At 34.5% G+C, this 12,153-nt stretch overlaps 1 protein-coding gene across 2 annotated transcripts in view; it reads left to right on the forward strand.

Moving 5' to 3' along the window:
* The window catches only part of LOC136025348 (tetraspanin-11-like), a 108,967-nt gene that overhangs the window by 49,364 nt on the left and 47,450 nt on the right, over positions 1–12,153 (forward strand). The window contains exon 1 of one of the 2 annotated variants that reach the window (XM_065701280.1): positions 2,326–2,509. The exons of the other annotated variant lie outside the window; for it this stretch is intronic. The gene's annotated coding sequence lies outside the window, so the exon portion shown is untranslated. Of the gene's footprint in view, positions 1–2,325; positions 2,510–12,153 lie in introns of those variants that run through there. 2 annotated transcript variants of the gene reach the window in all.

The following is a 12,153-nucleotide window of genomic DNA, read 5'->3' on the forward strand; positions in this document are numbered from 1 at the left end:
GGTTTTCCCATCTTGTCTTTGTAGATTTTTTCAGGATCAGAGAAACTTCGCGTAAGAACTATAGAAATCATGAAGAAAAATATATTGAAGAAAACATTATTAAAAACGTTTTGGGATGTCTTGAAATATCTTGAAATGTCTCGAAGAAAAATATCTTTAAAATGTCTTGAAATGTATTGAAAAAACGTCTTAAAAGAATGTCTTAATAAAATGTCTTGAAAAAAAATGTCTTCAAGAAAAATGTCTTAATAAAACCCCCTGAACCTAAGCTAGTGAACTCTTACATTCCATATTACGTAAAATTCAAAAGTACACAAAACCCTATTACGTAACAACCAAAAGTAAACAAACCCTATTACGTAAAAGCTTTTTTCCTGGCCCTCTAACAAGTCCTATTACGTAAGATTTAAATCTTATTAAGCAACACGTAAACAACCTAAAATTAGGTAAGAATTACGGTAATCCTGAAGTAAGGAAGCCCCTGAAGGCTTTTTAAAGACTCTCTTTTATTTAAAACCGAAAAAATCCTAGGGTAAAGAAGCCTCTGCAGGTTTTTCTACATCCTTAGGTTTTTGAAACATAACAACCATAGAAAAAGCATTCCCTATGACGTGACAAAAACATGCATCTCTTAGAAAACATTTTCTATGGTGTAACAGGCATCTGTATTTTATATTAAACATTGCATATGACGTTACATGCACCTGTATTTCTTAAAATTTTGACAAAAAGTGTTGGGATCAGGATTTGAAGTGATATGGTTTATCTTTAAAACCATCTTGGGAAAACTACTGACAATCTGTATGCACATACTATATTCTGATTTAGTTCAACTTCCCTTTAATATTTCCTTAAACTTTCACTGCAATATCATAAGCTTTGGTAATACTCGCTACAAAAGTGGGTATGGTAGTTGTAGTAGTAGTGTGGTGGTAGTGTAGTGGTGCAGTGATAGTAGTAGCAGTACTAGTATTTTAGTGGTAGTGTAGTAGTGTAGTGGTAGTAGTAGTAGTAGTAGTAGTAGTATAGTGGTAGTTTAGAAGGGTAGTGGTAGTAGTTGTAGTAACACACAAATATTACCTTTTAGGCAATTGATCTTCCTATTCATGCATTCCTTGAAAGTTATATCGGAGATACGCCCTTTCGGCAATCTGCATGTGCATTGTGTGGTTTGATTTAATTCCAATTTTCCCTCTATATTCTCTCAAGTTTTCACTTCTATACTCTTAGTCTTAAAAGTACTAGTATCCTATTAGCAGTGGTAGAAGTAGGAGCATTTGTAGCAGTAGTATGCATATGCTGCCTTTTGGCCAGTTGAACATCCCCTCATTATACCGTGGAAATTTCAGCTAGATACGGTGAGACGTTCCAAAGATATCACATAAATATGGAAAGGCTATCACATAAATATGTCTTTAGGGGAGGGTAAGGGATTTATTTCCCAGTTCCCTTTATTAAGACTAATGCTGAATAAGGTTGCTGCAGGGCAATACCTCCCCTCTTATTACAGAAGAATATTTCTGACGTTTATTTTAATGCTTCATTTAACCAATCTGATTTGCTTCATAATAAAATGATTCACAAGTGCTCTTTAGCTTTTATGAAGAAGGGGTTTGTGGGGTATTGTATAGGTAGGGGGGGGGGGGGTAGTGTGGTATCTGATCGTAATGGCCAAATTTTCAAAGTCTTATTGAGAATGTGTTTTCGAGAATTGTTCTCTAACATCACTTGATTTCAGTGTATATTGTGTGTCTGGGCCTTTACTATTGTTCCTGGGAGAGGGGTAGTATTGTCCCTCCCGTTGCGATTTTTCCTATATGTAGATAAGAACACTACATTCACGCGCCTGTAAAGCACGAGAGGAGTTTTCAACTTTGGGGGGAAGGTTTTCCCTGGTGGCCACGAAGGCAGGAGGGGGACTTCCTGGAATGATCTGAAAAACCATCAGGAATTAGATGTAAAACATATATTTTCGACTGAAAGTAAGGATTAACGTTAATACATAAAAAAATCAAAAATTATTACGTGTATGAAGGGAGTTTCCCCCCTCCTTAATCAGTCGTTTGTTACTTTAAAGTTTTTAACGCGTTAAAAAAAACTATTTATTCAAATTCAACGGCCCTTGTGTTTCAGCATTCTTTCTTAAAGAATTGGGGAAAAAGCAAAAAAAAGGTTCCAATAGCAATAGCAGTTCATCTAATTCTAGCTTTTTCTCTTGTTAATGTTTTGATTTTGGCTAGCTAGAATTAAGACGGCAATTTGAGATCTTGCAAAACAGTCTCTTATTAAATCTTAGAAAGTGCGATGCTAACGCGTAATTAGGTTTTTTTTAAAACATGGGAGGAAAGATCTCAGTTTACCTGCTGAAGTTTTGCCAAGTTACGATGCCTTAATAATTGCTGTTTTTCTAGTAACAGTTTATGCTATGATTGTGACTGAATAGCATATTTTACTTGTTAAGGAACGAAAGTAAATACTGAACAGTTTGTTTGATAATTAGGATTAAAGAGTAAGTAATTCTGCCATAGGTATTAGATACAAAAAATATTAGTATAGGTTAATAATTAAGAATAATGAAAAAATGAGCAAAATACAGTATCAAGAGTCTGTGTCTTTTTTACAAAGTTTAATGAAAAGACGGCCGTGTTTCAGACAAAAATGTTTTTTTTAGGAAGCTCTTCCTTCTTATTTAGAGTTAAGATGAAATGAAACAAATTTCTTATTTAATTGTATTCATAGAACGTTTTACCTGTTACATTTATTTCGTTTTAGCTACTAAAGGCAAAACAGTATGTGTGGTTAAATAAAGTTTCTAGACTTCAATAAAATAAAGCTTTAGAGCAAAAAATAGTGTCCATGTCCTTTATACAAAGAGTAAAGAAAAGGCCACCGCATTTAAGAAAAAACAGCTTTTCTTAACAGAATTTAATTAGATCTTTTAACAGAATTAAACAGATTTCTTATACAGCTCTGCCTTTTAATTTACTATTAAGTTGAAACGTAACGAAGACTTAAGGCTAAACAATATTTGTTGTTACAGGATTTTCATTCCCTTTGAAATATACACGAAATCTTGAGCTATATGAAATGAAATAAACATTTTTCTTTCCCTGTCTAAATTAAAAAAAATACCTTCCGCTATTAAACTTAAGTTAGGGTATTCGGAATATCTTGGTAACCGGAGTCGTTATAGAAGACAAGCTGTATCTAATTAGCTTTTGTGAACATTCTCTGCTTTTTTCTGCTGACGTTATTAGCCTTCTTAAGAACTGTCATTTAATCAAACAGTTCGTGGTAAAGAACTGTAAGTAAGGAGCAACTGGGCTCAATAGTAACCGAAATTCTAAAAAACCGAGTTTTAATATCTTTAAATTCATCAAAAGAATCAAAATATTACGTTAATTCCAAATATATAAGAATTATTAGGTTTAGTGTTAGTCATTAAACGTTACGAGCTTGAGAAAATTTGCCTGATTTTTAAATCGGAGGGGGAAACACCCCCTAAAATTAAAGGAATCTTAATGAAAATCACAACCTCAGATTTAACGTACTGGAGAATCCTTATGAAGAAGTGTCAAGGTCCTATCTGCAAAAAAGTGGAAATTTGCAATTTTTGCTATAAGACAGATCGCGGATGTATGTTTATTTTCATTATTTTTTTTTCCCCAGGGGGGATTGTATCGAACTAATGGGAGAGGATTTTACGAACGGAAATCAGAACTTCTAGTGCCCTTTTTAAGTGAGTAAAAAAAAAATGGAGGTCAACTGGATCCCCTCCAACGCCCATGTTTTCCCAAAAATTATCTGGTAAAAATTTGGAGATATCCATTTTGTTCAGTATAGTTGAAAGATCGAACAATTATGTCTTTAGGTCTAAAATGAAACCTATATTCCGTGTTAAGAGGCCTGTAAGTTATGACATTCCACCATTGTTTACGTATAGTATTTATTATTGGGAAGCACTCATTTTCTGGGGGGGATTATGCTTGGGGTGGATTTCTAAATGGAGAATTCCATCTTCCTTGGGGAGGGAAATATCTGGGGGTAGGGGGGAGTAGTCCAGGGGAAATGTTATATTGGGTTGTCTGACAGAATTACCAAACGAAATACGTTTTAATTGTCGTACTTTCTCTTTGCCAAATCTTTTATGTGGAGATGTTCCGGTGAAACTGCCTAGGGGTTTTCCCCCACGTGTTTTGATTTTCGGGAAATAAATTCCTCGGAAGGGGACAGTCTTGGAGTAATCGAAAAACTGATTAGAAATTAAAGTCTTAATCGAATGAAAGAATGCTAAAGCGAATTTTTCAGGCGAAAAATTTCCACAACTAATTTTACAGGGAGTAGGGATTTTCCAGCAAGGATGGAACTGTCTGAAGGAAATTTGAGGGAGAGGCACTTTACTTTGGATGAAATTTCAATTGATGAGTTTTTTGTGAGGGGCAGGCGTATATTTCATAGATAGTGGGCCAGATTTAACTGGCATTATTTGAAAAACCAACAGAAACTATTCCTTATATGAAGGGGTTCCCCCTCCGAAATACCTCGCTCTTTACGCTAAAAGTTGGACTGTTTGTTCAAATCTTCTAAGAGCGTGTACTGAAATACAGAGGCCGTTTAACTAGAAAATGAAGCTGTTTTAAAAGTGCTATGAGCTTTAGCGTAAAGAGCAATGTATTGAGGAGGGGGCAACCCTTCATATACTGAATAAATCTGCCAAAATACATATATGTAAATTTGTTTTAATTTCTTATGTACGGAGAGCCAAATTCGAACCTCCATTAGTTGAAAAAGGTTTGGAAATTAAATTAAAAACAAGTTTTTCTTTAACTGAAAGTAAGGAGCAACATTAAAACTTAAAACGAGCAGAAATTTTTCTGTATTTGAAAGGGGCTGTCCCCTTTTCAACACGGAAAATTTTGCGGAATTTTTGCAGCAACTCTACTTTTAAAACAATAAACAATAAAACAATAAAACAATAAAACTAACCTAAAGAGCGAGGTGTTGAGGAGGGGACATCCTCTTTCATAAGCAGAATAATTTCCGTTCGTTTTAAGTGATAATATCACTCTGTACTTTCAGTTAAAAACACTTGTTTTTTATTTAATTGGGATTAAGACCGAATGTTGCTGTTATCTTGAATTATTACTTTGTGTTCCTCGATCTTACCGCAATAGTCAGTTAATTATTTCTTATTCAGAAGCCAAGTCATTAAAATATTTCAATATTTATGTTCCGTATTATTAATTAGTGCATCAGTAATTCCTGGTCTGTTCCACCATCTTACTCTCCTTTTGTCGTATTTAGCTTTATTTTCTTTCTTTTTTTGGGGTATTTTATGTTTTTGAATTAATAATAATTTTCATGTCTTTCGACATTTTTTCTTTAGTTCTGTTTCCGTGTTTGTAAAATAGTGGGTGAAAAATAAATTGTTTTATTATTATTATATTCCATTTAATTATTGAATACGAAATAGCGTGATTTGTTGCAGGTTTTTCATCTTTTTAGAACCTTTTACTATATAAAATGAAAGGAATTTTTTTCCACTGTCGTAATTAAATATTCTACCTTTTGTCATATTTCAATTTAACTATTATATACAAAATAACCTGTTTTATTTCATGATTTTATCCTGTTTGTGCTATTAACAACATCTTAGGCTAAATGGAATGAAATGAATATTTTCTTTCACTGTCTGAATTAAAAGTATTATCTGCCATTACATTCTATTTTAATTATTGAAGTCGGAATGCTGTGTTTTATTACAGATTTTTCGTCTGCTTTGAGTTACTCACAAAATCAAACAGTTCGTGGTAACGAACTGTAGTAAGGAGCGATCCGGCTCATTAGTAACCAAAACTCTAAAAAATTGAATTTTGATATCAATAGCTACATCAAAAGAACCGCATTTTAATGTTTATTTTAAATATATAAGTTTCATCAAGTTTAGTATTACCCATCAAAAGTTATGAGCCTGAGAAAATTTGCCTTATTTAGGAAAATAGGGGGAAACTCCCCCTAAAAGTCGTAGGATCTTAACGAAAACAACACCGTCAGATTCAGCGTATCAGAGAACACTACTGTAGAAGTTTCCAGCTCCTATCTACAAAAATGTGGAATTTTGTATTTTTTGCCAGAAGACAAATCACGGGTGCGTGTTTATTAGTTTGTTTTTTTTTGTTTTGTTTTTTTTCCAGGGGTCATTGTAGCGACCAAGTGGTCCTAGAATGTCGCAATAGGGCTCATTCTAACGGAAATGAAAAGTTCTAGTGCCCTTTTTAAGCGACCAAAAAAATTGGAGGGCATCTAGGCCCCCTCCCACGCTCATTTTTTCCCAAAGGCAACGAATCAAAATTTTGAGATAGCCATTTTGTTCAACATAGTCGAAAACCATAATAACTATGTCTTTGGGGATGACTTACTCCCCCACAGTCCCTGGGGGAAGGGCTGCAAGTTACAAACTTTGACCAGTGTTTACATATAATAATGGTTATTGGGAAGTGTACAGACGTTTTCAGGGGATTTTTTTTGGTTTTGGGGGTATGGTTGAGGGGAGAGGGCTATGTGGGAGGATCTTTCCTTGGAGAAATATGTCATGGGGGAAGAAAAATTCAATGAAAAGGGCGCAGGGCGCGGGACGAATCTGGTCACGTTAGAAAAAAACGTCAAATTCCGAGCTTAATATACAATGCTGGGTGTTCGGAGCCTCTCTATTATGGAGTATAATTTGAAAATAACACAACTATACGAGCGATAAAACATATATACCACAACCATAACTCAACTAACGAAAGAACTGCTAAGAGATAACACAACTATAAAGCGAAAACAGGTGAAAACTAACGGGAAAATAAACGAACTAAGAGGTGGAAGGGGCCCAGAGAAAAAATATAATCCTTTTCCAATTTTGAGCCTAACTTCCGCAAAGGAGTAATAATGTCAGAAGCCCCAAAATACCGAATTATTTTCTTTTCAAACAGTTCGTGGTAACGAACTGTAGTAAGGAGCGACCCGGCTCAATAGAAACCAAAACTCTAAAAATTTGAATTTGGATACCAATAGCTACATCAAAAGAATCGGATTTTAATGCTAATTTTAAATATATACATCAAGATAAACATAAAGTTTAGTCTTACGCATCAAAAGTTACGAGCCTGAGAAAATTTGCGTTATTTTAGAAAATAGGGCGAAACTCCCCCTAAAAGTCATAGAATCTTAACGAAAATTACACCGTCAGATTCAGCGTATCAGAAAACCATACTGTAGAAGTTTCAAGCTCCTATCTACAAAATGTAGAATTTTGTATTTTTTGCCAGAAGGCAGATCACGGATGCGTGTTTATTTGTTTGTTTTTTTCCCAGGGGTGATCGTATCGACCCAGTTGTCCTAGAATGTTGCGAGAGGGCTCATTCTAACGGATATGAAAAGTTCTAGTGCCCTTTTCAAGTGACCAAAAAAATTGGAGGGCACCTAGGCCCCCTTCCACGCTAATTATTTTCCCAAAGTCAACGGATCAAAATTCTGAGATCGCTATTTTATTCAGCGTAGTCGAAAAACCTTATAACTATGTCTTTGGAGACGACTTAATCCTCCACAGTCCCCATGGGAGGGGCTACAAGTTACAAACTTTGACCAGTGCTTACATATAGTAAAGGTTATTGGGAAGTGTACAGGCGTTTTCGGGAGGATATTTGGTTGGGGGAGGGGTTGAGAAGTGGGGGATATACTGCGGGAACTTTCCTTCGAGGAATTTGTCATGGGGGAAGAAAATTTCCATGAAGGGAGCGCAGGATTTACTAGCATTATTTAAAAAAAAAAACAATGAAAAAATAAATATGAAAAAGTTTTTTCAGCTGGAAGTAAGGAGCAGCATTAAAACTTAAAACGAACAGAAATTATTACCCATATGAGGGGCTCACTTCCTCCTAATACCTCGCTCTCTACGCTAAAGTATTTTTAGTAATGTCAACTATTTATTCTACGGCTTTTGTGATTCAGGGGTCATTCTTAATGAATTGGGACAAAATTGAAGATTTGGTGTAAAGAGAGAGGTACTCACGAGGGGGCGAACACTCTCATATGTGTAATAAAAACATGAGAATAAAAAATTCTTTACGTAAGCTAATTTATAAGTTACGTATATCTTTTACTAATAAAAAGATTCGTAAAAAATTAAAAGTTCTAGTTGCCTTTTTCATTAACCAAAAAATTGGAGGGCAACTAGGCTTCCTCCCCGCTCTTTTTTTGTCAAAATAATTCGATCAAAATTATGAGAAAGCCATTTAGCCAAAAAAAAAAAAAATATGCAAATTCCTCTGCGGAGAACCAAAACCAAAACATATATTGATTCAAAAACGTTCAGAAATTAAATAAAAAAAAAACAAGTTTTTTCAACTGAAAGTAAGGAGCGACATTAAAACTTAAAACGAACAGAAATTACTTCGTATATGAAAGGGGCTGCTTCCTCATCAACGCCCCGCTCTTTACGCTAAAGTTTTTTACTGTTTTAAAAAGAAGAATTGAGAGAAAGAGTCAAACTTTAGCGTAAAGAGCGGGGCGTTGATGAGGAAGCAGCCCCTTTCATATACGAAGTAATTTCTGTTCGTTTTAAGTTTTAATGTCGCTCCTTACTTTCAGTTGAAAAAACCTGTTTTTTTTCATTTAATCTTAGACTATAAGACAATGAAATTATTTTTTGTTCACTGTCTAAATAAAAATTTCTGAAATGGCTGGATAGTAGCCTAAACCCTAAAAATAACAAGAGTTTTAATAACAATTAATACATCAAAAGAATCAAATTTGTATGCTGATTCAAGATATATAAACTGTATTAAGTTTAATGTAACCCATCAAAAGTCAAGGGCCTGAGAAATTTTATCCAATATCTAAAAAGGGGGAAACGCCCCCAGAACATCTAATGATCTTAATGAAAATCATTCCATCAGATTCAGGATATGAGAAAACCTTACTGTAGAGAGTTTAAGCTTCTATCTGCAAAAATGTGGAATTTTATATTTATTTTTTATTTTTGCCAAAAGAAAGATTACCGATGCGTGATTTTTTTTTTTCTGCCTTTTTTCCACGGAGTTGATCATATCAAACCATTGACCCTAGAAGATTGAAAGAGGGCTCATTTCATTGGAAATTTAAAGTTTTAGTGTCCTTTTATGTATCCAAAAAGATGAGAGGCTATCTACCCCCCCCCTCCCACACCCCATTTTTCTCAAAGTCGTCTAATCAAAATTTTAAGATACCCATTTTTGTCAAAATAGTTCAAGGTCCAATAACTATGCCTTTTGGAATAAAATGACCCCCAACAGGTCCTTGGTAAAGGGCTCTAAACTATAAAATTTGCCCGTTGTTTACATATAGTATTTGCTATTTTAGATAGGGATTTCCCGCCGGGAGGGAGATTTACGACGATGAAAATTTTCCACGAAGAGGGAAGCCTCCAGGGTAAACTTTCCAGGGAAATTTGACACCGGGGAAATTTGCCAGAATTCCTTTACAAATTCTTGTTATTTGTCTTACTTTGTTTCTGCCAACTAACTTTAACATATCAAGATGTTCCGGGGGAAATTTTCATTGGGATTGGAATTGTCTGGAGGAATTTTCCATAGAGGGGGTATTTTCTGTGGGGGAAATTCTCCATGGGGAAATTTTCCATTGGAGCAAATTTCTGCTGGGAATATGAGATTTTTAAAAAGGCTTTTCTATGGAGGGGTGGATATCCGACATGATTTTGAAAAATGATCAATTTTTTTTATTCATGTCCTTTTTACTATTTACAAAATATTAGAGTATGTCACCATAATTATAAAAAAAGTTTTTTAGCAGTAGTTGGATCGGCAATTATACTTTTATTAGGTCCTAAATAGCTACCAAACTATGTTATCCTTCCAGTAGGATATCCGAGTCTTTCGAATAAAAAGTCTTAGCCACATTCCCCCGGCCCGCGAAAAAATGTCTGACTCGTGAAAACCGAATAAAAATGTAGGAATATATAACGAAATATTTTGAGTTTTTAAAATTCTATCTATATATTTATTCAAAATTTTGGGATAAAAATAACAATTTAGCAAATAAGTTGGTGCTATCATACAAAACGGTTGATTTTAAATATACTAAAAGCTTTAATTTTATCGTGTCACCCTAATAGAAGCATGTAAGAATAAGCTTATATTGGGGGGAAGAAAGGGGGTTCACATGTTCAGTTAGACCTTTATGATAGGCTCAGATAGAAAAGTAATGTCAAAAAAAAAAAGTTCATTCAATATGGCAATATTTGCGCTCTCTAAAATGAATTCAGTTAAATACTAATAATAATCTAGCGTTAAGAATTTGCGCTAATGGGCAATATCCCCCTCGTACACCAAGTAAGTTCAGTTCTAAAATAAATTTTAGTAAGTAAAGAACATTATTGAAACTCTTATGACCAAAGTATTTTTAATTGTTTAAATGACGTATGTTTCAATCCCATAGTGCCTCCAGTCTTTACAATAAAATTAGAAAAAAAAAACAAGTTTTTTTAAACTGAAGGTAAGGAGCGACATTAAAACTTAAAACGAACAAAAATTACTTCGTATATGAAAGGGACTGCTTCCTCATCAACGTCCCGCTCTTTACGCTAAAGTTTGGCTCTTTCTCTCAACTCTACTTTTTAAAACAGTAAAAAACTTTAGCGTAAAGATCGAGACGTGGATAAGGAAGCAGCCCCTTTCATATACGAAGTAATTTCTGTTCGTTTTAAGTTTAAATGTCGCTCCTTACTTTCAGTTAAAAAAACTTGTTTTTTTAATTTAATTTCTGAACGTTTTTGAATCAATGCATGTTTTGATTTTGGCTCTCCGGAGAGGAATAATTAAAACCAAATTTCGTTTTTTTTTGGCTAAATGGCTTTCTCATAGTTTTGATCGAATGATTTTGAGAAATAAAGGAGTGGGGGAGGAATCCTTGTCGCCCTCCGAGTTTTTGACTTAAAAAGGAAACTAGAACTTTTAATTTTTTGTGAATGTTTTTATTAGTAAAAGACATACGCAACTTATAAATTAGCTTACGTAAAAAAACTTTTGTATTCTCATTTTTTTATTATATATATGAGGGGGTTCACCCCCTCGTCAGTACCTCGCTCTTTACACTAAAGCTTAAATTTTGTCCCAATTCATTAAGAATGACCCCTGAATAACAAAAAGCCTTTGAATAACTAGTTGAAATTACTAAAAATACTTTAGCGTAAAGAGCGAAGTATTAGGAGGAGGTGAGCCCCTCATATACGTAATAATTTCTGTTTGTTTTAAGTTTTAATGCTGCTCCTGACTTCCAGTTGAAACAAACTTTTTCATATTTATTTTTTCATTGTGTTTTTTTTAAGTAATGCTAGAAAGTCCTGCGCTCCCTTCATGGAAATTTTCTTCTTCATGACAAATTCCTCGATGGAATGTTCCCAATTATATCCCTGAACATACCCCCCTCTTGTCAACCCCTCCCCCAACCAAAATATCCCCCTGAAAATTTCTGTACACTTACCAATAACCATTACTATATGTAAGCACTGGTCAAAGTTTGTTACTTGTAGCCCCTCCCACGGGGACTCTGGGGGAGTAAGTGATCCCCAAAGACATAGTTATAAGATTTTTCTGCTACGCTGAATAAAATGGCTATCTCAGAATTTTGATCCGTTGACTTTGGGAAAATAATTAGCGTGGGAGGGAGCCTAGGTGCCCTCCAATTTTTTCGGTCACTTAAAAAGGGCACTAGAACTTTTTATTTCCGTTAGAATGAGCCCTCTCGCAACATTCTAGGACAACTGGATCGATACGATCACCTCTGGGGAAAAAACAACAAAACAAACAAACAAATAAAAACGAATCCGTGATCTGCCTTCTGGCAATAAATACAAAATTCCACATTTTTGTAGATAGGAGCTTGACACTTCTACAATTGGGTTCTCTGATACGCTGAATCTGATGGTGTGATTTTCGTGAAGATTCTATGACTTTTAGGGGGTGTTTCCCCCTATTTTCTAAAATAAGGCAAATTTTCTCAGGCTCGTAACTTTTGATGGGTAAGACTAAACTTGATGAAACTTGTATATTAAAAATCAGCATTAAAATGCAATTCTTTTGATGTAGCTATTTGTATCAAAATTCCATTTTT

The sequence above is a fragment of the Artemia franciscana genome, chromosome 3, assembly GCF_032884065.1.
Source record: "Artemia franciscana chromosome 3, ASM3288406v1, whole genome shotgun sequence".
Classification (NCBI taxonomy): Eukaryota; Metazoa; Arthropoda; class Branchiopoda; order Anostraca; family Artemiidae; genus Artemia; species Artemia franciscana.